General features: G+C 38.2%; 1 protein-coding gene across 1 annotated transcript in view; it reads right to left on the reverse strand.

Moving 5' to 3' along the window:
- PTPRN2 (protein tyrosine phosphatase receptor type N2) overlaps positions 1-25,497 on the reverse strand; it is a 633,980-nt gene that overhangs the window by 427,391 nt on the left and 181,092 nt on the right. The gene's annotated exons all lie outside the window — the stretch shown is intronic.

The following is a 25,497-nucleotide window of genomic DNA, read 5'->3' on the forward strand; positions in this document are numbered from 1 at the left end:
ATTAGGACACAGAGGTCAAATATGGCAAGTAAAAAAAAGATTACATTCACAAGCAATACAAAAGAGAAAATAGGCTCAAATTGTATGAAGTGCAGTGACATTATTTAAATGTCTTTGTTAATCAGGGTCCTGACATAAGAGATGGTGCTGAGAAGAATTTGCTCTTCAGACTCTTCTCAGCATGGGTCAAATCTGCTTAATATTCCAAACGCTGAGTCTAGCTGAACTGCGTTACCCCTTTATGATCTCTCATCTATTTTTTTTCCTCCTTTGAATTCAAGATGCACTGGTATTTTCAGTTTTCATCACTGCTAAAGGGCAGGCAAGTTATAGTATAAACAGTGAAGTTCCTTTCATGCCTTGTTTATAATGATTTATACATTATATAGCCGTTAGACCTGCAGAAATTTTTGTAGAAATTCATAACACACACACACACCAAAAAAAAAAAAAAAAAAAAAAAGGTTTGGGAATGTTTACCATCTACCTTATTTTTTTGCTTTTTCAGTTGCTCAGTGAGAGACAAAGAATAGGACTATCTGCTGATTCACACATGAGAATATAAGACTAATCCAGTTTCCATCCTACAGAGCCACAAGAGCATGGAGCCCATGCAAAGCAAACAACAGTGGGGCCCACAGAGCACTCAAGGTACAGATGCTGCTGTTTACTTATTGACACCAACATCCCACTTGAAGTACACCCATGAGGGCTGTGAAGGATGTTTCAGGTGGTCAATTATCATTCTTACATGGAAGACTAGAAAATAAATAAAAAGACCAAAGTCAAGCAAGTGGTACATCTTAGCCAGTAAACTGGTCTCCCCATTCAGCAGCACTGCTTGTGGGCAGCAGAAAAGGACTCGTTAAAATAAAAGTTAGCTCTGGTTGGCCCCATACTGAAGAGGATGTGCTCTGCAATCACAGGAACAAGACCTTGTGCTCTTTTATCATTCCTTCTTCCCCCAGCCATCCACAAGCTTTATCCCTGCCAGCTGCTTTCCCATCACCCAGGCTTGCTACCTGAGGGCTCTGGAGGCTTTTTTTGTTTCCCTGCCAAAACACTCAATCCATAAAAAGACTTTCTCCCATTTCAAACAAGACATACAGCGCACTGAGGGGACATGAAAGAGCAGCTGGCCAGTTTATTTTGATTTATTGGAAACATTATAGGATTGCCCAAAGGCCTTGGTCAGAGTCCAGTTGCGCTCAGAGCTGTTCCAGCCTGTCTGCAGCACTGCAAAGCAGGAAGATAGATGAGGTTGCTCAAGACAAGACAAGATCCAGCCCACCCAGGACAACTCTCACAGTGGGGATTTAGGAAGGACATATTACTATAAAGACCAACTGCACAGTTGTTGAAGATTTTGATAGCCTGACCTAACTGCAAGATTTGAGAAAGTGCAATGACACAAATCAGACTGTCTGATATGACCCTTTCAGGTGCTCGGATAAACAAAGTTTTCACACTACTGACCAACATTTGTTAAAAGCTGGTTTCCAAAATGTTCCTGTTCAGAATCAAAACCAATTCAATACTAACTACTCACTGCCCAGAATGCCATATCCTGTATTTACACTAAATGGTTATTTTTTTAAATTGCAGAGAGGGGAGAATACCTCTTCAGCTTTGAGACAAGTTTCACCAAACCAGTAGGTCTCCTCCCATGATGCAGAAAGACAGTGGCATATTGATCAGGTGGCTTGGGTTAGACAACAGAATATTTTCAAGGTTTTCAATAGGTTTAATATATATTTCATTATTTCTTATCTGTGGCTCTGATCCCAGCTGTAGACATCAGCCCAGTGAGAGCTTAGGGCTGTAATCAGAGCTTTGCATGTTAGAAGGAGACACAAAAAATGTTGGAAAGGCTGAATATGTCTTAATACTTTCTTCTATGACCAACACAGGTGGCAACAGCGGGTGCTGTAGCTGAGGCACTTCTCGAAAGGAGAAGGGTGCCCAATGTGGTGTATATACAACATAATATAAATGCACTGTGTTTTATTGGAGATCAGATACTTGCACTTCATTTACTTAAAAAGCCCTCAGAAGAAAAAAGTAAAATATAAAGAATAGATCACAATGAGAAGAGGGAGGTAACAAGAGGAAGGATTTTGAAATAGAAAGAGGGAAAAGAGGTTTAAACATATTTCTTTCTCTCCTTCTTACAATTTTCTTCACGGTGGTTTTACCTTTTTCAGGACTAGCTTCAGATGGGGAGTATTTAAGTATCAAAAAAGAACACTTCAGAGAACCAGTTTCACTAAATGTAATGTTGACAGGCACTGTACAGCTATGGTGTGTATTTGGGAAGACATAATAAATACAATCTGAAAAGGTCACATCTCACACAGGCACCTTTGACGACTCATGCAGACTCTCAAAATACAGCTCAGAAGTAGATACAGTAACACATTCCTTCCCTCCAGCATTCACAGTAAGCAGGGTTTCAAAACCACTTAAATTTCCTATTAAAAAATCTCAATTCAGGAATATACCCCATTCTGATTTAACACATTCTTAGAAAAGCAGTTGTGCTCTTGTATTCCATGCAGCAGTCCATGTTTAATATGCAACTATTTCTTTTTATAACAAAAAATAAAAATTACTGTTTTCAAAGGAAGAAACAAATAAGCAGCAAGCTATCTATGACATCTTACTTCTTCTTGCTCACACCCTTCTGCCATTAAATATTTAAGAGATTAATAACACTTCAAATTACAGAAAAACAATAAAAGACTACAGTGCTTTTAAATAAAAAATCATGTCTGACTTGATTTCTCTTTTTCTCAGCTATTAGGATTGAAGGGGTTAATTTATTCCCTGAGACAGAAGACCTTAGATAAGCTTGCTGGTTATGTAGGCATGTCTGGGTTGCTAGGAGTTTAAACTATCAGCTTGCAAATGGAGCTATTTCAGATCCCAGGTGATCCAAAGAATAGGTCTCCTCCTGCACTAAACGATGCAGGGATTACGTGGAGAAAAAATTGTATGTGATCCTGTAATCAGACAATGCACTGTAACACATAAGCAGAAAGATGCTGAATTAAGGCAGTGTAAGAATTGCCAGAATTACATTTGTCTACCTTCTGAACACTTGATTTGCAGTCTCAGGAGGTTTTTATAATATTATTTTTAATATTCACAACTATAGTGTGTAACACACAGGAAATACGATACATACTGGGTAATAATGACACCTCTGGTGTGCAGATCCTGCTTGTTAACTGCCCTAGCATTTTCCTGATTCGGACATGGATATTGCAGTGGTTAATAATATAATATCTTCTGTATATCAGCTCACTCATGCATATGACCACTTGATAGCCTCACACACACTGTTTAACCTAATTATCATGAACACTGATGCCTCGAGAATTTTCTTGAGTGCCTGCAAGATCTGCACTGTGGCAAACAGGCGTTACTCTCTAAGCAATTTCTGAGCTTGGTCACAACACAGTAAACCTGTGCCACTTGGCTAAGCCAGATGCATCCTTGATAAACACTGTTGAACCACTGCCAGCAATGTTCTGTGCCCTGTGATACAGTTTGCATTAAAGCAAAGGCTAAAACATCTATAGAATAAGAAGAGCAGGAGCTCTGGGGGAAAGGGAATTGGTTCTGTGGGTTTTTTCTAATAATTTATACAATCACGAGAAACAGCACAAACTACTTTGTAAGTGGGGGAGGGGAGGGGGAAAATGTAGCTTGAGTTTAGCTGACAATGAAAGTAATCAGAACCTGCCACACACTATATAAAATATGTGCAAACACATAGTTGACTTTAATTTATTGGTGCTAAAGCTCCCAGTGAATTAAACTGGAGTTCAGGGTGCTAAGCACCCCTGTAAATCAGAAGCTTCGTGCACGTGCAATTGTGGTCCTGGGCTGCCTGTTCAACAGGAAATCACTTCTATCATCACAGCAATTTAAGGAGAGAAGCCCATGACCAGAATGCTTTTCTTATCTTCTGAATCTGTGACTCTGTGTAAACTATTTCTACAGGAAATAAATCTGTAAAGGTGGCATCAATTATTACAGTTTCAATTAAGGTATTGAATGGCAGGAGATGCCATGCATAACAGAAATGACTAATTTGAAACTGGAATAATGTACATTTTTTAGATAAAGCTGAAGTATTTTTTTTAAAAATAATTTACCAAGGATATTTATTCTCTTTTCAACAAAGGAGATGACAGTATCCACACATGATAAAAATCTTCTCTCTTCCTCTTCTAGACAAAGGTAGAGACACAAGACTGGTTTTTGTATTCATCAGTTATTAGTTTTGCTACATTCCCAGCTCTTGCCAAAAGCCTCAGCTTTCCCCTTTTCCCTGAAAACCAATGTAAAAATCCTTAATTTGTGATTCTGAACCGAGAAACCATAGAGATTGACAATATACCTGTGCTTGCACAAGCATTTAGATCACCAGAAATTAATAGTTTGCGTACAGTTATGCTAAAACATCTTCATATTTGCCCCCATGATACGATTGTTGGGTTTTACATGAATCAAAACAACAAACTATATGACTCGTAATATTCTGGGTTAATACAAGAGTTTGAGGGAAAAGGCGATGATGGCAAAATTAATTTGCAGGAATTACACAGGAACTGATCCAGTTTCCACTGAATGCAGCAAAACTACTCCATGCGCTATATGCACTCCACCTAACCCACCTCCCAGAATCACCAGCAAAGGGGTTGGCAATGCAGGGCACTCTTTGCAAACGAGTAGTTGAAGTGACAGTGCTGCTAGTAACACAATATCCTACATTTATATAGTGCCCGCCACCCCCAAGGATGCTGGAATATCCAGATCCCTGGCATAAGAATCTAAAAAGGGCTGCCCACTCATGTCCCTAGCACTGACTTTGGTCCAGGATAGCAGACCATTTCTCTCAAAAACCTGCATGAAGTTTTCCCCTCAGACAAAAAGGGAATCTCTCTGGTCTCTCAAGACATGAAAGAGCAGCCCACATTTAACTTCATACAACTCAGATTCCTCTCATGCCCAAGTCTCTTTCCAGCCTATACTTCTCTTTAACTTTTCTTTCCCTCCTGTCAACTGTGAACATATATATGAAGATTAGATTTTTGGAAAGCACCTTCAACTCGATTCACTTCAGCTGAATCTTCAAATGCTCAGCCTCTTTGACTATTAGGCCATAAATATGAAAGAAGTAAATATCTGTACCCTGCAAACTCTCCCCTTCTCTCTTTGTGACAGTGCTGCTCATGGATCCCCCAGGGACTGATTTATCCACAAGGCTGGCAGTTTAAATTCAACAAGATGTGATTTATTTCATGGTCCTCAAAGATAACAAATACTCAGTTTCAAATTACTGAATCATTCACTTAACTTAGTATGCCTGAAAAATATCATTTTTATGGAAAGTAATAAATTGTAATTGCAAGTAATAAAAATGTAAGTAAAGAGAATGCCTGGATGTGCCACAGAGAAAATACCTCATTCTGTAAGTGAATGTCTTTAATTAATGACGATTTCTAATTGTAACATACTATTTACGGGATTAACACTTTTTGTATCCCTCTGTTAACCCCAATTTTGAAAGTTATTTCAGCTGTGAATGCTAATACTCATTTCTCTGAGTGCAGCCTTCCAGAAGCAGCAGGAAGCACTGAGAGGCTCTGGCTGCCAGAGCCCCTGCACAGAGCATCTTCAAGTGGGCACACAACTGGCTGTCTGGACTCGTGCAAAGGTTCACATTCAGAACTTGGACTGTGAGGTGATGCAGGGACTCCTGAACACCACACAGGAAGAAAATGTGTCTCTGAAAGTGGCAGCTGAAGTTGCACCAGGGTAATCCAGCTCAGCATCCTGCAGGTGCTGCAGGGCCCGTTACTGGCCAGCTCACCGGGATGAAGCTGCAGTGTTGGACACGTGCTGGAGCACTGGCCTTGTCGAAAGGACACAAGCACCTTTAAGGACAATAAAAGCCTTTCCAAACTCCCCCAAGTGTGGGGAGGCCACAAAGGCTGTATCTCCTGCTTAAGAGACCAGCAAAGCTCCAGTTGTAGAGAGTAAGCTGTTCACACTGGTTGTTGCCACATTGCCTGTACAAAACAATAAAGTGTCATATTTATCAATGCTAGTGGCTGCTAGTCTGGTATTATGATTTATTAATGTGAGTTTCAAAATCGGAGCCTATATAGCCTCAAAATTTACTGGTGATGATATCCTGTCAATGTAGAATAATACTTTGCACTATTTCCCATGTTTGGCAATAATGATATTGCCTCATTAAAAATAAAATAGCATCGACTTCCATTTTTTATGAAGTATTATTCTGTGATTAAAGCTACTTTTGCTTTTTGTTTATTTGTTTCTACTTTCCCATTTGAATTTATCTGGATTCAGCTTCCAGCCTACTTCAGCCAAATCCTATCTTTCTCTACTAGATTATAGAGGAAACCAATATTTTCAACACATTAAGGCCCTTCTGAGCTGTAAACAAATTGTCTTTCTTTCCCTGAGAAGAGCAGAACAGATGGAGCTCTAAATTCCTCACTAGAAGCATTCTCTCAAAACTTTTTCTTGCCCATTTTTTTACCTTCTTCAGTTTGTCAACAAAATTTAAACAAACAAGGACACACAACTAAAAGAATATTCCAGCAGATGCCTATCACAATATATATACAAAATCACTTCCCTCTCCCTAAATCACTGTTTTAATCTGTGTATCCATGACCCACATTAGCCTTCTTTGCCCCAGCTGTCACAGAAAGCCCCCGTGAGCTGCTGGCCTGGTTTGACACCTTTCTCAACAGAACAGAACTCCAGCCTCCATTCTCCTTATTTATTTTTCTCTTTTTGAATGGCCCAAGTTGGCAACAAATCTAAATTCTCTGGTAGAATTCTCAATTTCTATTCACCATTCCAATAGTCTATTAGTCATCTGGAAGTTTCTTTACTAGCAACTAGAGTATGTATAGCTCCAATTTATTGACAAAATTGTGGATGAGAATTGAGCCAGCATCTATCCCTAAGGAATTTCACTACAACAACACTATTTAGGTCTCATTATTATTTTGGGAGTGGAAAGCATCATTCTATCCAAATAAAGAGTAAAAAATCTAAAAAATATTTTTAAAAATATGCAAAGCTTGTCTTTTCAAGGCATAGCAAATGAAAGGCTTAATTATGTAGAAATTGTGTAATTATGTATGAAAATACAACTAGTGAATCAAAAAACTGTCCTTAAAAGCAGGCAGTTTTCAGAAAAAATCTTTCATTTTTCACAATTCAATGTGCATAAGAACACAAAATAATTCTGAAAAAAAAAGAATGTATATGTTTATACTCATTGGGACCACAAATACAAGAATCAACAAAGAATTTCAAGTAACTGCATACAGTATGGTAGGCAAAGTAGATGGAAATATATTGTTGCTCCATAATAGTGACATTTTATTCAACATGGGCTCTGTCAAGGATATAAATCCTTTTTGCCTGTCTCCAGGGTCCCCAGGCCCAAAATAGCGTGAGATTAACTTTCATAACAGACTTTTTATTTTGTTGAGGGGAAAAAAAACAGAGGGAAAAATGCTGTGTCACTGTAAAAGAAGAAATCTCAAAACAGATATGAGCTCATAACAGGAAAAGAAGTCAAAATATTTGCTATTTTTCAGATTACTAGAACTGCAGGATTCAGGAAAGCACTGAAACATGAAGCCCATTTCATTCCTCAGATGCAGCAAATTCAACTTACAGCAATACTAAAATATTTCTTGGAGAGAAAATCTTCTAAGGGGTATTCATGTTACTCTCCTGATGCCTCACTTCCTCCACCTTTGCTGTCTGCTAACCTAGAGAGGTGGCCAAGGCAGCACATCTCTGGGTGAAATTTGTAGTATAATCAGTAAGATGCCACAAAGCTGAGTATTTGATGCTGGCTTATTATTCCCATTGTGCTTCTGCAGGTTATGTCTCCCTCCCCCCATCCTGCTCTCTTCCCCCTCCAGAGGCACAAACAATTTTAGCTCAAAAGCTGCATTACCTCTCATTTTATGAAATTTCTGCAAGGAATAACCTTTAACCCATACTTTGCCTCCTCCCCTTCCCTGCCAAAAGCTTTATTCATTCAATCCTTTTTCAACCTCAATTACTTCCCATTTAACAAATGGTTGGTATAGCAGTGAAGCACTGCAGTAAGAACAAAGGTTGGTGCTCCATTGCAATCTCTTCAGGGTAGAATTAAAGGCAAATTCTCTATCAGAGAAAGCCACCTCTCCTCGATTTTTCTGTCACCACATTATTATTATACAGCTTGTCTCTGAAAAGAAGGCTCTCAGGGTGTCATGAACTCTCAGAGAATTTCTAGTCTACAATGCCTTTCAGTAAAAAAGAGAATGCTCCAGAGAGAAAATAACCTTTGTGTAAGGAAAGGTTTGTTCTGCAATATTGTCTGAGCATTGGCTTTACAGGGGAAGAAACGAGTCTTTGCATTTGCATTACCAGAGCGTAGGAACTGCTCCAAAGGGACAGGAGTGTGCACAGCACGAGCTGGGCTGCTCCCTTCCCACTGCCTCAGGGATGGGGAGGCTTGAGCAGGGTTAGGCAGCACATGCAACCCCTCCTACTGATACATGTCCACAGCAGAACACACACAGCTGAATTCAGAAAACAGGAATCCTTTTCACTTCAAATGGTATTCCTTAATTAAACAAAAATGCCATGTCACTCACAGATCATTCCTCATCTCATTTCAAGGACAAGGAAAGAATATATTCCTAGTCCTTATCCCTCATTCCTAAATTATTCTCCTATTTTTCCCCGGATTTTAAATACTTTAAATGAAGGCATAAATTCATGCCTCTTGTAAGCATGCCTACAGCAGCAGTTTATGTTGTCAACAGGACAGCAGCATCCTCATGGAGACAAATTAGTGATACTCCAAAAGACTCCTAAGGTGTCTTGTCTAGAAATAATAAAGACAGCTTATGGCAAGTATCATTCATACAAATACAAATATACACAGCACAGACAGAAGTGAGAGATATTGTTAAAAAAACAGAGGAAATCAGGAGACAAATTCCAAGCTGAGCAAATAGTTCAATGCCCTTTGAAATAAAAGGAACTCTGGTAATTAATTTCAGCTAAAGATCTGCCTCTGAGAAATAAAAAGCACCTCTCAACCTGCTCAGAACCTACTTTCCTGAGTTATTTTAATTATACAAAAAAATCAGGAGGGTATTATTTTTATTTCATGTAACTTAACGAAGTCCGGTGGTCATTTTAAAGAATTTTGGTTTTCTATTTTGTTTTAAAGTGAAGAGTTTTCTTCACCCAAATAAGAACAAAAATGTTGAAAGGTAAAAGGAAGGTGAAATGTTTAATAGAATAAATGACTTATAAACACACAGGAAAAAGTAAACAACAGAAAAAGAAAATTAAATTTTGTAGTATTCAAGTTCAAGCTCAACAAGAAATGTGATCAAAATGTATCCTCCCTTGAGAGTAAGAGATTACTGAAGACAGTGGCACTTCATATGCTTTCCATAATACTGTTTACAAATCACATTCTTCTGGGAGTTTACAAAAAAAAAATTATACTTCAAAGGCATGCAAGTGGGTTATTAGCTAAAGTTAATGGCCACCATTCCCACATATCTGAAAGACTCTTTTTTTCCCCCCTGAAAGAAAAATAAACCAAAGAAAAATGGTATCATGCTTGATGTTCTGCAAACATTTTAATAATACATAAGGCTGAGTTAGAAAGGAAAACAACTCAAAACCAAATCAATAAAGTCTGCAAAACTAAAAAATTTCAATTTAGCCTCCAGTTACTCTATGTCAGTGTTTACTGCATGTTGTACAGGCTACTCCACGTACCTGCATGCCTAGGATATTCTTAGTGCTGTAAATCCTTTAGATGTTTCCCAGCTGCTGAGATAACACTATTTAAATGTGTGGAATAATAAACAATTAAAAAAGCCCCACTAGTGCTGTCATTCAGTGATACTTTAAAAATAGCACAGCTAAGCAGGTGGTGAGTAGTGATTACTGCGCTAGCTGTCACCGACGACTGCAGATTGTGCACACAGCACATCTAGACCAAGACATCCAGTTATTTTTGTTACTCATCTTCTCCCTTCCTACTCAACAACTTTACCTAAATGTGTTTTTCAGCTGTAACAGGCTGAGTTTTAAACTGTAGCCTCCTCAAGGCAGGGATTATCATGCTAAACTTGGCTGCTACCTCTAGGATGGGTCTTAGACTGTAAACTAAACTTTCAGCCTCTGACATTGGTAATCACTCCATGGCATCTTCAGAGACAGATTGACCCTTAAGGGTAAATAGAGCAGTAAAGAGTTAAGCTCTTTCATTTCTGAAGACTTCTTGACAGTCATAAGTGCTGAAAAAACAAGGAAACAGGATTTGGTATGCAGTGAGAGGAGCAACCTTCAGGTTGTAAAATTTTAGGTTAATCATTTGTTAAATTACCATCTATTTTTAAAATTATTTCAAGTTTGAGTGGGATGAAAGATGAAGATCGACATAAATTAAGTACACTGCAGTTACCTGCAGCACTTCACAGTTCATTTCCAGAATATTTTGGGTCTTGTACTCTGTGGCTCTTTTTTATAAATGGTTCGCACACTTGGCTAGCTCATCATGACAGTACTTCTCCACTATGAGGCAGGAGAAATCATAAAAGGCTTTTAAAAAGAAGGAAAAAAGAAAAAGAAAAAAAAAAGAGAGAAAAAAGAAAAGGTTTTCAAAACCATTGTCAAAATGAGGGTCCAGAAATCAATTTGTAATTATCTGCCAACACATATCTAAAGGCTTTTCTGTGATAAGGGTGGTAATACATAGGGCTGTAATGTGAATTATTTCAAAGAATAAAAGACTGATTGTCTTCATGACCTATATAGCTTTTAGTGAGCTTTAAAACAAAATTACATTTTATACTTCTCATGAATGGTTTTCTCCCTCCTCTTTCTCCCTTTAAAAATGCAGGGGTTTTGTCCCATCTAGGAGGCTTTCAGCTTTAAATAGGACTTGGCTTCTTCCAATGTTGATATATTTCGTTCCACTGAAAGTGAAGGCTCTGGATTTGCAAAAGAGCTGAAGCTTCCCCTGTACAAAGGCAATCCTTTCCAGTGTTTTAAAAGCAAATTAGAAACCATATGATCATGTTATTTTTACACAGATGTTCAGGACAAAGAATCTTTTTTCTTTCCTAGAAAACTTTGAGCATGAAAATATGATAAAATAAATATCTCACAAGGTGCAAAACCATCAGTAAATAGCTCCTTTTAGGTAAAATAAAAAAAAAAAAAGTCAAATGAATACAAGGGAAAAAATACAGGCCTGAGTAATGGCAACAACTTGAAGAAAAAGACAAAGTGCAACTTATTCAGAGCGTGAGGGTAATACTCAGATTGCTGTCCTTAATCACCTCTGCTCCTGGGCCTGGCTGTAACAGGGTGATTCCAGCTGCAGGAGACTCCAGGGCGGGCTTTGGATCAGCAGCACTCAATGTGCAGTGGAGTCCTGCAGATCCAAACCCTGAGAGACTCTGCTTGCATCACCAGTTACAACCTCCTTATGCAAAGTTGCCCCCACATGGTTTTACTTGTGCCTATTGCCTGCTTGGAAACTGCCTTCCAGGAAGTCTCCATGGTAGTTTCTGTGATGCATTATATTACAAAAATCAAACATCTTATAGAATGCATTTTGTAGAGGGTATAGCTCTATTAAATAACCTATTTTTAGAAAGAATGTTTGGTTTTGTTCCATTGGCTTATCCAGAGATACAATAATTCAATTATTACATGAATGTATCAGTCTGAAAATATTTTCAATCTAAGAACTAAGAGCTCCCTGAGATGAATACCTACATCCCACTCTTATTAACAATAAGCCAGACTCTTCACTTGAGTACCTGCTGTTGTCTATGTTGGGATTCTTTTGCACTAACAGCTATGTTCTATTTTGAAAATGTGATTAATTTTTTTATCAATCTACGATTCTTAAAACTGTGCCAAAATTCATAATTATGGATTTTTAGCAACTGCTCCTAACAAAATAAAAAAGAATTCCACTGCCAATTTGGTTATTTTTTTTCTGCTAATAGACCGACGTTGTAGAGTAACTACCAGAAAATATTACAGAATCTTCTCTGCTTTGACCTCAGGCAAGGACCTCAGACAAGGAATTCTCTCCTTTTACATAGTTTTAATCTTTAGGAAAGGGTTTTCTAATCTATTAAGGCGAGATCTTGTCGTTACTATATCTACTGATTTTTCCAGAGAGGATTTTTCATAGTATCATTCCTGTTCCATTTCGTAATCTCTTCCTGCTTGTAACACAGCACATAATTTGTGCATTGACCCTCTATGTTCACACACTGCCTCAAATGTTAAGGCCATATTCAGAAGCCCTGCATGAGGCCTTTTAAACAATAAATAAAAACTGCAGTGCCAAGGCATCCCTGCCAACTTTTCTGCAATTGGCAGGCACTGCTCATTTAATAACTTTACTTTTCACTAGAGAGTAAACCTGTCCCCATAAGCCATATGTCTTTTTCCAACCTTTTTTTCACTTGAACCTAAATTCTAAAGGGACAGTAAAGTACATAATGTTACACCAACTTACTGCTACATTTTCTAATGCTGCAAGCAAGGTTATCCAGCCTTTTCTCAAGATCCAAATAGTTTCTATTGAGTCAAAAAGGTGGAAAGAAAGCAAGGAGGAGATTAAAACTGCTTGGTTCCTTCTTACTTCCTACCCTAGTGAATTAATGTTGGGTTAAAAACATAATAAAAGCACAGACTGGACAGTTCATTTAATCTGATGCAAAACTACCCAAGAGACTCTGACCATTTCTCTTCTGCATTACTACTCTTCAGGAAAAGTTACCTCCTGAACACAAACAGGGACAGCTCAGAGGCTTTTCTAGGCTACACCACAGAGAAGGAAAGATGTATATAATCAGCTGGCACAAACATAAGGACACAGAATTACCTTCAGCACTTTATCCCTCTCCCTGTTGTTCAATCTGACCATGGCATCTGGTCTGTGAACCAGCCAAATGTGGCTGAAAAGAAGAGACAAGTCCACAAAACTTCTCAAACGAACTTTGGAAACACAGAAGGAAAACTCACTGCACTGTTAATCAACTCTTATCTTTTAGGGAGAAAAAATGCAAATGTAACATCATTAAAAAAATGAAAACTTTTAATGAAAACAAGAATTACTCATACTGTTCCACAGAGGATAAAAGATCTCTCTTTGGATTCCACTCTAATCTACTTTCAGGGTAATTGTTAAAGTGTTTGAAATATCTTATCTCTCTCTCCTCCCTGTTTATATTCTCAACTTCTTTAACACACAGATTGCTTTTAATTTGGTTGCTTGGGATGTCAGTTCTGTATGAGGCTCTCATTTAAATTCCAGTTATATGAGCATTTCTCAAGAAATAACCTTCTGTTCCTTTTTCTTTACAAAGCCTTCAGCCCAAAATGTCCAGTTCTCATGTCAAAGGAAATTTTATTGTCTTCTCCTCATCCCATCTTGTAGGTTCCTTCCCACAGGTGTGCAAAGGAGTGGGTGCTGTTCTCAGATCCCAATCCTCTGCTCATGGCATGATTCTGTTCAGAGGAACCATCTGGCTCCAAACCATGGTCATAGATCCTGGTTTACTTCTCCATATTCCTGATTGTCAATGATATTTCTGTGCTAAGTAGTACAGATTTTCTCTTGATTAGTAGTGTTTATCCTGCAGAGAGAATCATATGGCCTTTGTGTAATTGTTGAGAATGTACACAGTAAACTTCATATACTGTGAGGATTTACCACTATGAAATCTACTGCAGAGTCTTGTTCACTTCAGCTACTTTCCTGAAGTTGTCACCCTCTGTGCCTTTCAATAGTCCTGTATTATTGCATTATTTTTCTGACTGCCCTGAACCAGAGATCAGGGGAACTCAAACTTTCATGTCCCAGCAAGAGACCAGTGAAAGTTTCTCAACTTATCAACCATTTCCTCTAAGCAGTCACCCCAGTGTACAGGAGAAACAATAAGGGCAGTTTAAACTACTTGAAAACATTTGTTCTTTTCTCTGGCTCTATCTACCACAGTAGGAAGTGATCCCAACAATACAGAACAGAAGAATGTGTTAGGTCTGACAGTGTATCTTGTAGTTTGGGGTCAAAGCTTTTTTGGCTTTCTTTTTCTTCAATGAGATGCTGGGCAGCATGTGGTAGCTCAGCATGTTTGTCACTAACTTCTCACATCCAACTCTCCAGCTCATAGCAAGATGAGAGCTGAGGAACACTAAGGAAGAGTCTATCACATGGATCATGGAGCAAGACACGGTGTTCATGCCCTCTGTACACAAAAAAAAACCTTCTGGGTGCTGGTACTATGTTCAGTTTCTCTTCCCTTTTTTCTGACCCAGAAGTATTGATTGGTAAAAGGGCTACAAAGAAGTTCATTCAGAAATGAAACTGGGAATGACAACAGGAGAAAACTGCTGATAATCACGAGAGAAGCTGCAATAATTACCAACATTTGACTGAGACTCAAGTATGCAGCAATACTTGAAGAATCCACTGATACCAAGGTGGATTTTAAAACTATCCAACCTCTGCTGCACGCTCAGAGGACAAAGCAATCCACATTATTCACATAAATTATAAACTCACAGTGATTCAACCCACCATAATCCTATTTTTTTCCACCAAACGATTTAAAAGCAGTGTTTCTCTCCAAGTCACATTTGAAGGTAAGAAGTTTTATCCTCCTATGTTTCAATTAATATTGACCCAAACCCAGTCATCCCCTCTAACTCTCTCTCTCAGCAATCCAGCCTGGCCCTCCAGTGCACTGAAGTCACCATTAGCACACAGACACAGCTGAGAGGAATTCCAAAACCAGAGGTCACTCTGTGCTCAGATGATTCCCAGAATCCTTATAAAGAAGAAAATAGCAAACACCTTTACTCAAGTGTCTTCTCTCTTTTAGCCTTCATCACCTCTCCCTTCTACACTAAAACAGGTATGTATGTATCATTGCCAGCACCTCCTAACGATTATTTAAAGCTTTATATTCTTCTTCCAACAATCCTAATAACATGTTTTGACAACTTGAACTCCATGACAATTACCCTTTGGGGAATCAAGAGAACACCCTGTCATTAGCTGGGAGCATGACCTTGCAGAAGTACAAAACCAGGATTGTCAACAATTTGCGTGTTTGTTTTTTTTATGAAATCTCCGACTAAGATCTCAAAGAGGGACTAACAGGAGGAACAGTGATGTTTACTGAACAAGTGTTGGTGACCTGCTCAGTGTGTCTGACAGCACCACTGAGCATCTAGGTTTTGGAGCATCACTATTATAATGCCTACCATGAGTTGTTATAGAGTCCCCTTAGATTCAGTCAGTGGGGGAGAAATGATCTCTCATCATGTATCTCTACCACATTTGACACAAGGGGTCCCATCTTCATGCTAAAATTAGCACTATTTACATCAGCAGGTAAACCACTGACAGAAAAGGGGCTACTGCTTCCTTCATCATCTAGTAAACACTTTTTATTTTTTGCAAGGTTATGATTATCTTATCTTCTCCATCTCCGTAAGAAAATTGATCAGACTGATAAGAAGAAGAGCTGAATTTTCAATTCTTTTTATTTTAAGTATCTTAGATCCTAAAACCACACTCTGGAATCACTGTTGCTTCAATGGGGATTGTGAAATCTTTTTATTGGTGAAAAACATCACCATAAGATCATAGAATGGTTTGGTCTGGAAAGGACCTTAAACACCATCTAGTTCCAATCCCCTGCTGTAAGCAGGGACACCTTCCACTAGACCAGGTTGCTCAAAGCCCCATCCTTGAACACTAAAGATGAGGCTAAAGTGCTAAATCACAGGGAGAAATCTGAAAATTGTCACAGGAAGACATTCCTCCTGCTAAAGGACAGCTGAGAGGAACCACAGCGGTTCACAGCGCCGACATTACTGCTGTCAGATACTGCCATGTAAGAGTAACTCAGATTATGCAAATAGCCCCCGGGACATGGCCCACTCTCAGGTCACTGAAAATTTAACTGCACTGCATCAAATTTACCAGAAAATCACAAGGGCAATCACCAGATGATCACTGGTCATTACTAGAGCATGATCATTCTTTCTAATGACATCCCCAAGCCATACAGGATGTTATCTGTTTTGGTCAATTGCCAGACAAAATAGTTAAACCAATATTAATGCAATTTAGAGTTTAATGCTCCCTCACCCAAATGCTTTCTCTCTCCACTCCAACAATCAACAATCTCTTCTTTCCATCTCATTTGAAGCAGTGATTTTCTATCAGAGAGGTATACATACCTGGGGTGATTCCTCAGCTCTACTGAAGGATAATTCAGCTTTAGGTCTGTAAGATCCCTAATGAGACAATTCCACATACTGAGAAAAAATGTTGGAAAAGCAAAGCACAGAGCTCTACTGTACTGCTGTTGGTTTTGAACAGGGAACAGTGACTACTCAAAAGGAAGCATGATTTGAATGTTGTACTAGCTTAAAGTTTCCAGAGACAGAGGTTCTGTTTAGAAAACATTCTGGAAAATACCTGACAGCAACCTGCTTTCCTACGCTTTCACCTAGGAAGAAAAACTGTACAAGAAGTCCTGGGAGCTCCAGCCTGTCAGCTGAAAGACAGGAAATCCTGACAATTCTTCAATTCCCAGGAGCTGAAACTCCGAGGACTTTCCAAGAAGGTGCTTCTCAAGCCTCTGAGAGTTCTAAAATAATGACTTCTATGCAATTTATTTCAGAACTGTCAAAGTTTTCCCCGAGCATCAATCCATATCCCCCAAGACAATGTCTTTGAGATGTGAGGATTTCTCACAGATGAAAATTTCCAATATTTGATTAGTTCTACTCTAAATCCATTGTCCTGCAATTTGCTCTGGCTCAATACTACTACAATGACATTCCTGATTTCATTTATTCCAAGTTAGGATAAACAAGTGGCACATTTTTCCACATTACTCAAAATTTAAGAAAACAGACAAGATAATGGAATTGTAACTTCCTTTCCAGTGCATCTCACTGTAAATGCACAGGTTACTTAAATACGACAGTTGCACAATATGTTTGAGGGAAAATGCTTTCAAAAGCAATTTTTAACAAAGACCAGTGTAAAGCTTAAACCTCTATCAGACTCTCACATTTCTCTGGATTTCTTCCCATCACCCCAAAAATTTGTCTCATTTTAACAAGTCAGCAGGAAACAGAACCACATACACTCATTTTTCTTAGAAAATAATTTCTATTCTCAGCTTTGACCCTACCCCCATTTCACAGAATGTCTATTCCTTTTGGAACAATGTTTTCTAGGTTTGGGGTTCTAAGATTACTCCTTTTTCTTTCTTTAAAAGAATTTCAGTACCCTAAATGACATTTCAAGAGAAAGCAAAAATCCCACAATTACTTTTATATGCACACTTGGCTCATTGGAATGGCACTAAAAATGAAAGAACGAGGTCTGAAAATAGAAAATCAGCCAAAAAATGATCCATCATGCTATCTTGTACTGAAAGAAATTTGGGGTTAGATTTGATCTTGCCAGCAATTCTTTGAAAAAAAAAAAAACAAAAACAAAAACAAAACCAAAGAAAATAACCCAAAAACTGGCATTGAGCCGTTCTTTCATCTAACAATGCATCATCTTGCAGAAAAGTCTGTGGAATGTTTCAAAGAACTTGTTTAGATATATTTACTTTATTGCCATGCCCATGAGAGAAGAGAGCTTTCTTCCCTGACACAGATTTCTATAATTCAGTTTCAGGCACAGCAGCTCCCGCCTGCAAAATGACAACAGTTTCTGCTGGGAGTTGATGTTCTCTGCTTGGACTGGAGTTATCCTGTGCCTTTCAGAAACAAGCTCTTGCTCAGCACCAGTCATCTTAATCACCTCTAACTTTTCAGGTGAGGAAATCAATGTCCAGTTCTGAATTAAGACTGTAAAATACTAAAACTTTATATGTGTTCATGCAGTTAAAAACATTATTATGCAAGCATATGAACATGACATCCATGCTGGCAGTGCCTGATTGAATGAATGTGATGTTTTACAGCTGATGTAATGTTGTAGTGGTGTGGTCCTTCCCCTCCCCTTCCTTTCCTGCATAGCCACCAGTGGCAGCCATGCTGGCTGCATCTGGCTTGAGCTGGATTCTTGGAAGACAGAAAAAAACCAAAATAGCTGAAGGCCAAACATCTTACTTGACAGCTGAGGGCTAGTTGAGCACACACCAGCTGAAATACATCCTGGATGAGAATATGAGTGTAAATCAATCATCTTATTCCACAAACAGGGATAGCCCAGGGCCCACTGAGCCCTGCACAGCAGTGGCCTCCATGCCAGGATTTGCCCTTGAGTAGGAACACCTCCCAAGGCTACACATCAAAACTGAGAGAATGCTTATCACACCATTGACTCAGTAAGTAAACTGGAAATAAGAGGGCTGAGACTTTGGAGTCTTAGCTAAGTGATATAAAGGGTTAATGTACACATATAATACTTTAGAATAAACCATAAACCAAGTCTGTGACTAAGTCTTGGACCAGCCACACCTAAACTCCCCTCAGAAAGCACCTTAGAACACAAGAGGGTCCTTCATTAGCCTCGTTACTCAATGGTAGGGTTTTCCTGGCAGTTTTGTCTGACCCTGTCCTCTATGCAGTAAATAATCAAGTGTGCTTTGCTATTGAATCTTGTTAAACCACTGCAGCGTTTAATATCAAACTTAGTTAAATCACTGGTTTATATCAATAAACATTATGCTACTTGTCCTACAAGTGAAGAGTGTCGCTGCATCCGTGACAATGTTCATTTGTTACTCTTTTTGTGAGGCCAATCATTTTTTCCACAATATATTTTTTCCTTAAAATGTATTTATAAATAACTGTGGAGAAATAATGTATATTGCACAATCATTTATCTGAGACTACTTTCACAAAATTCACTTGTGTCCCTTAAGGCAGATTAGATGAACTACCATTTAGTGGTATTGATGATGGATGCAGTAAACAGCTTTAGGCCTGGGAATATAATTTATGACTCCTAGAGAATGCTAGTGTAGCAAGGAGCTCATTTGCAGCATTTAGACAGCACTAGCTATCAGTCTATGCCATGTAAATGGGAGGAAAAAGGTTGTGTTTTGGGATGCAGAACGCTCTGTTAAAAGTAAAAGGGCTGTGACTCTAACCACAGCCTCTCCCTGGTGAGCACTTCCCAACCATGATGGGCAGGGCAAAGGCTTGGATCAATTAGATAGCAATAACATTATAATCCTTGGAGACATAGACAGAAGAACATCTATCACTGGCAAAACTTCTTTTTCATCACTCTTAAAAAAATAAAAACAAACAAAACCCCATCTTTATCTTTTTCTCTCAGTTTAATTTCTCCTCAGTCTCCTAGGCAAAATTCCTGCTTGTGCACAGGGTGATACAAGACTAATTTCCCCCTCATTTCCCATTTAAAGGCCATCCATGGGGAAGCACCCAATGATAGTCCAATTATTTATAGCTGGAATGACAAAAAAGTTGTTTTAGAGGGCATCTAAACCTTGAATTATCTACTCACTAGAGACAGAAGAAGAAGAATATTGTATACTTCAACCAAAGCATTGATTCACTAACTTTGAAAAAAGAGTGAATTCAACTGTTCATCATTCAGTCCTGGGTTTGTTCGTGCACCAGCTTCTCTACCAAAACCAGCTGCAAAGATTTAGGTAGGGAGGTTTTTATACCTTAGACAGTCCATATGGAACTCGGTGACAAATTTTGAAGCCTACAAAACTGCTAGTAAATAAAAGGCAAATAACTCTCTTGTGTGTAAACTCACTATCACACTAAACAAAAAAAAAAAAAATCCTCAGAGAAGTACCAGACAAAATAAGCATATGGTGCATTTGCAGACACTAGTCCAGGTTCATTGTGTGCAGACTAAATTTTATCATAAGACGTTAGATTCCCATGGTAAATTAGCAATAAATTCAAAATATTCCCTCTGTGTAAAGAGGGGAAAACCAGCAAACTGGATAAGGCTTTCCCATTGTAAGGTAGTTTAGAACAGGAAGTCAATACATGTAGGTCTCATTTAGAAATCTATTTAAGCAATAATACTCAACCCACTCTACTTCTAATGATCGATACGATGAAATCACTAGAAGTAAGCAAAGCTCCAGGAAATAAAAAAAAACATGATAAGTAGAAAGCTGATAACCTGAAAAATCAGATAGAAATTTAAGGTAAGGACTTAACGTTCATACCACAAAGAGAGCTTAAAATTGACCATAAATAGCATATCTACTCAATAAATGCACTACCACGAAGAGATACCTAATTTGGCACTATCAAAGCTATAATGTGTACAAAACAAAGCACTGCAGAACTTAGCAGGGCTAATTAACCCAGGAACAGCACTATGCTGACACAGTTATACTGAATCCAATCCCATCCCATCCTATATATTGTTCAGTGGATAACCAGGATGCAAAGACATAAAAGCATACTCTACTTCCCTATCAAAGACAAAAACATCTTGGATATTTTAACTAATTATTTTAACCTTAAAATTTCAACATGTATTCACTCACTTGAAGTGGCTGAGCACATTGAAAGATGAACCTGGTGACCTGTTAATAAAAATATTGGTGCACTCCTCTCTGTAGCAGTAAGAGGAAGAAAAATCAGGTATGAGATGGAGGAGGAGAAGAATAGAGACTTAATTTAGAGTGCTCTGAGCTCATCCCATCAGCCTTGCAGCCTTATTGCAATCACAGTGAGATTTCATACAGCTGCCTGCTGCTTCTCACCTTGTTCTTCCAAATCTTGTGCAGGCGAGCCTGCCAATTAAACCTAAACTGAGATCAGGTGAAGGGGATCAGGTGCTTTGCAGCTCTCATTTTATCATATTTCCCTTTCCTAGTTAAAAGCAGAGTATGGCAATGTCTTCCTTTTACATATCTCTGTTCTGCCAGTACCAGACTTAGACTTGTTTCTTCTCAAAGAACAAAACCTTTGCTAGAACTACAACAGGATTTTGTTACAAAAGCAACGAATGAGGCCTTGGGAAGAAGCTTTGTTCATTAACTCCACTAACAATTATAACTTCTTTGCAGAGCTCCACCATTGCCTCTTTGCCTGCAATAACCAGGACAGTGCCCTCGGTCCCAAATCCCTGGGCCCCACCTAAAACCAGAAGCTTGTCCAATGCAGCACCTCTCCTTAGACAAGACAGGTTTTATTCTTTGTTTGAGATTTTGTTTCTGTAACAGAATATTAAAGGACTTTAAAAACAAAATCCATGTTGGGAATGTTCTGTAATAACCATGGCGATAGTATTAATTTTATTTCTAAAAATTATTCTATGTTCAATATAAAAATTCATTTTTTAAAAATTTCATTTAAAAATTTTACAGAAATGGTTTCCCTCCCAGTTTTTCCATACAGGAACTTATACAGACTTCAGCACAGATAGGTTTCTTTCAGAGCAGCACAATGCTCTTTACCACTTCCCTTTGGCAATGACAGGTCATTCTGAACACTTGCCCATCCCTGCCTGGATCTGATGCTCTTGACACCAGACACACACATTTTAACAGAATTTCTAAAAGGGCTGTTTGAAAGACAGGTAACCTGACAGTTAAAAAAAAAAGTTACTAAAAATCTTTCACAGTACTTTTCACATGAAAATCTGTTGTGTAGTCACATTGAAGCTATGCATACTATTAGAGCTTCAGTAAAAATGAAAAACAGAAGAGGAAAAAAAAAAAAAGAAAAATCACTTATAGGGGAAGTTTACAGAAGCCTGGAGGATAATATAACATTTATCTAAGAAAGCAATCACATTCTTTGGTATTGAATATGTTATTGTACATAATGTAAAATAGTTTTCAGTGAAAATATTTTGAAATAACAAATATGCCATTTGGTTTCACTTTAGATATATTTTAGTGTTACAAAAATGTAAGGAATAAAGCAATTTCTATGGATAATGTGGGAATGAAAAATAAGCTGTTAGCTGGACCTTCAAAATATTACTAAATCAAGCAGTATTAAGCATAAAATAATTTTTATTACTGTTACCAACAACTTTTAGTATGAAAGCACTGGAAAATTATAGCACACTTTTTTTCTTCAGCTGAGATTAATACGTTGCCCTCTGAGGGCTGGAATACAGTGCTTGTGTGATAGGATGAAACAAACCTGAACAGCTGATAAGGGCAACGATTAAATAAATATAATGGATTTTACATGGGTGTGGGAGGAATTTGGTAAAGAAAATTGTCCAAATTAAGTTTGTGACAGTCACTGAAATTTATGCGCCTCTTCTTGCAAAAGGTGTCTATCATCTTTAAAATCCAGAGCGGATCAAGGCATTATACTCTGCCGTGGCATGTGTGTCTGAAACAGCACATTCCTCTTTAGAGCCATGCTGGATTAGAGATTTAATGTTAAATAGACTCAGAAAGAAAAAAAAACAGATAAAACGGAACAGCAGCAAGACAACTGCTTTGTACATCATCTTCAGTTTATCACTGGTGGTCTCCATTCAAGAGTTGACTGAACTCAGCTACAATAATTAACTCCTACATTTTGATTGGTCTGACCTATTCAGAATTATATCAAAACTCCAACCCACCAAAATAATTATATTTACTTTTCCAAATTGAAAAAAAATAACAAGCAGAGCCATTAAATCTCTTCCTATCAGCACAGGTGATTTTTAATATTCCATACCATTTGGGGATTTCTCCTTTCCCCCCCCCTTTATGAAATGATGACACTTTTTGGTTTTGACATATTGCTCAATACCTAACGAGAATCTCACCAGAAAATAAATCCATAGTTGTTTTCATGACAGCAAATTACATGCCATAGTGTGACATTTAAATGTTGAATTTTAATAGCTTGTCAGCAGAAGTGAAATGCATTTAAAAAAATTAATATGTGAGAGAACAATGTGTCTGTCTATAAAATAATTCTGCTCATAGTAGACATGAATGGTAAATACAGTGTCAAATGCATTTTATTTCTCAAAGAACATCTTCATTTAGTGAGAAAGGAGCTGTATGAATAGGGGTTAAATTCACCTCTCCTGCAGCTGCTCTGGATCTCTGCTGCAGTGATACAGGTCGGGAAACTCCTACCAATATCCATTTCCAGGAGTCTCCACGTGCAGGAGCATTTTAGCAGAGGCAGTAAATGGTGAACTGGGCAGCTCTGGTGAGGGAGGGATGCCCCCCTCAGTTGTGACTGCCACACACTTGTTGCCCCACTTTTTCCTTGGACTGAAAGAAATGATTGGCCAAATGTATTCTAATCACGTTTAGTCACATGTGAGCGTTTCCTCCTTGCTATTTATTTTAAAAATTTCCATCAATAAATTTTTCACTTGCTACCAATAAACACTTGTGTTATGGAAAATGTTGGTACTTAACTTAAAACCAGCAGTAAGAAGAATTCCATTTTCATCCTGCATTTACAACTATATATGTTTTGATTCCATTTCAGTTCTCTTGCTTACAAAAAAAGGCCCTTTAGAGTCTTTGGATTATTTAATATTGGTCTATAAAGGAGCTGTGACAGGTGGTATGGCCATCTTCACAGGTTGGTATATACCCTCAAATTCAAGAAAATCTGACAATATTGTGAAAAATCAGCTTCTTGATAACATGTGGGAATCTGAGAAAACAAAATAAACTGCTGAAAAATGGAAATTTGTATACATTCAACAAAATAACCTATAGCTATACTTTGCTGGGAACAAATTTAATTATCTTCTTTTTGGAGGAAATAAATGGAAAACTTCACTATGCACAACTATGGGCACAGGAGCACAGGAAGGCTGTTACTAGTCCTAAAATATTGAAACATCTGAATGCCCCCACTAAAAACTCTGAGCAGTGCTGGCCTGCTTATTCCAAACCAAAGAAGGAACAGATTCTACATCCCACAATGAAAATGGCTAAAGAAATAGAAAAAAAGCTGGAGTCCTGATTTCTTAAGGTTCATATCCCACCTCCATGGAAATACCAACTCCCTCCAAGTATTCTCTGCTGCTTTCTCATGCAATTGTCCCATTCTCCCTAAATCACCACAGGTCCTACACCAGAATCTGTATTTCTCACCTTTATTTACCCTTCTCGTTCTTCTAAAATGTTCTTTGTCTTTCAGATGGCCCCCTGAATCTTGTGTCTGGTTTCAAAATATCTGTATCACCCAGCCAAACACATCAAGCAAACCCTCTGTAGGGGTATCCACTTGGGAGCTCTCCTTGAGCCAGCCACCAAATGTATACACTGATGGTATTTCAGACCTTGGCTTTTTGTCAAAATTCAAAACTTAATGAACCACTGAGCTGAATGAATGCAATGGGCAGGCAATGGTCACCCTTGCAATGCTATGTTTAAAAAAAAACAAGCAGCAAAGTCACATCAGGTAAATAAATAATTGAGAGGAATTCACTGAAACCTGACTCGATGATTCTGGTAGGAGACTAACAAAGGGTATTTGTTTGAGTAAATATAAAGGTATTCAAGGTTCTCTCAAACAGGAACAAGAGACTTCCTTTGCAAAGTAGAAGACGCCTGCCCTGCAGCACTTTTTCAGAGCCAGTTGCCACAGGAGGGGGAAATGCCCAAATTAAAGAATCTACAGAACCTCCAAAGTCTCCTTCACATATGACACTGTCAAAAATGAGGTACAGGCTTTGATAAAACAAAAGGAATAGGCATTTTCTCACCTCCCTGAACAATCAAAGTACACAGATTTAGGTGAAACAGTGCATTTATCTGATCAATTTGAAACTTGCATTTTTATTCCATATACAGAATTCCATGTAAAGAAAGTTGCTGGTTTTTTGGGTTTTTTTCCCCTAACACTTAAACAGAGACATTCCTTCTTCCCCAGAAATATTCATATGACTTCTGCCAGACTGTCAACATTACTGGCTAAAACCTCACCCACAAAACAATAGTGCAGGGAAAACAGGAATGCACAGTTCCTTCAATGCCTTGACAGTATGTCCCCACCTAGGGGCACATCACTCCAACTCCGGTGCCTGTTCCCCTCCCCTATTTATTTTAGAAGAAAGGCTGACATGTCAGAAACTTGGCTGCTTTTTATCAAGTATCTCAGCTACTACAACATTACTCCTTTCTCCAAAGTATACCTCACTCAAAGAGATCTGAACAATAACTTCTTTCATACTGCCCAAATTATATGACAATAAGGAAACCCAGATCACCTGCAGTAAATCGAAGTCTGTTAACCCAGAAATAAAAGAGCTGCATTCATGCCTAGCATGACCCTAACACAGTTGTTCTTCTGATAGATGTTGACATTCATGCTTCATGATAATAACTTATTCTGAGTTAGTTTCAAAGTGTATTTTTAAAGGAGACAAGGACCAATCTGTTTAATTTTTTAACTTTTATC

Source organism: Motacilla alba, chromosome 2 (assembly GCF_015832195.1).
Source record: "Motacilla alba alba isolate MOTALB_02 chromosome 2, Motacilla_alba_V1.0_pri, whole genome shotgun sequence".
NCBI classification, from domain to species: Eukaryota; Metazoa; Chordata; class Aves; order Passeriformes; family Motacillidae; genus Motacilla; species Motacilla alba.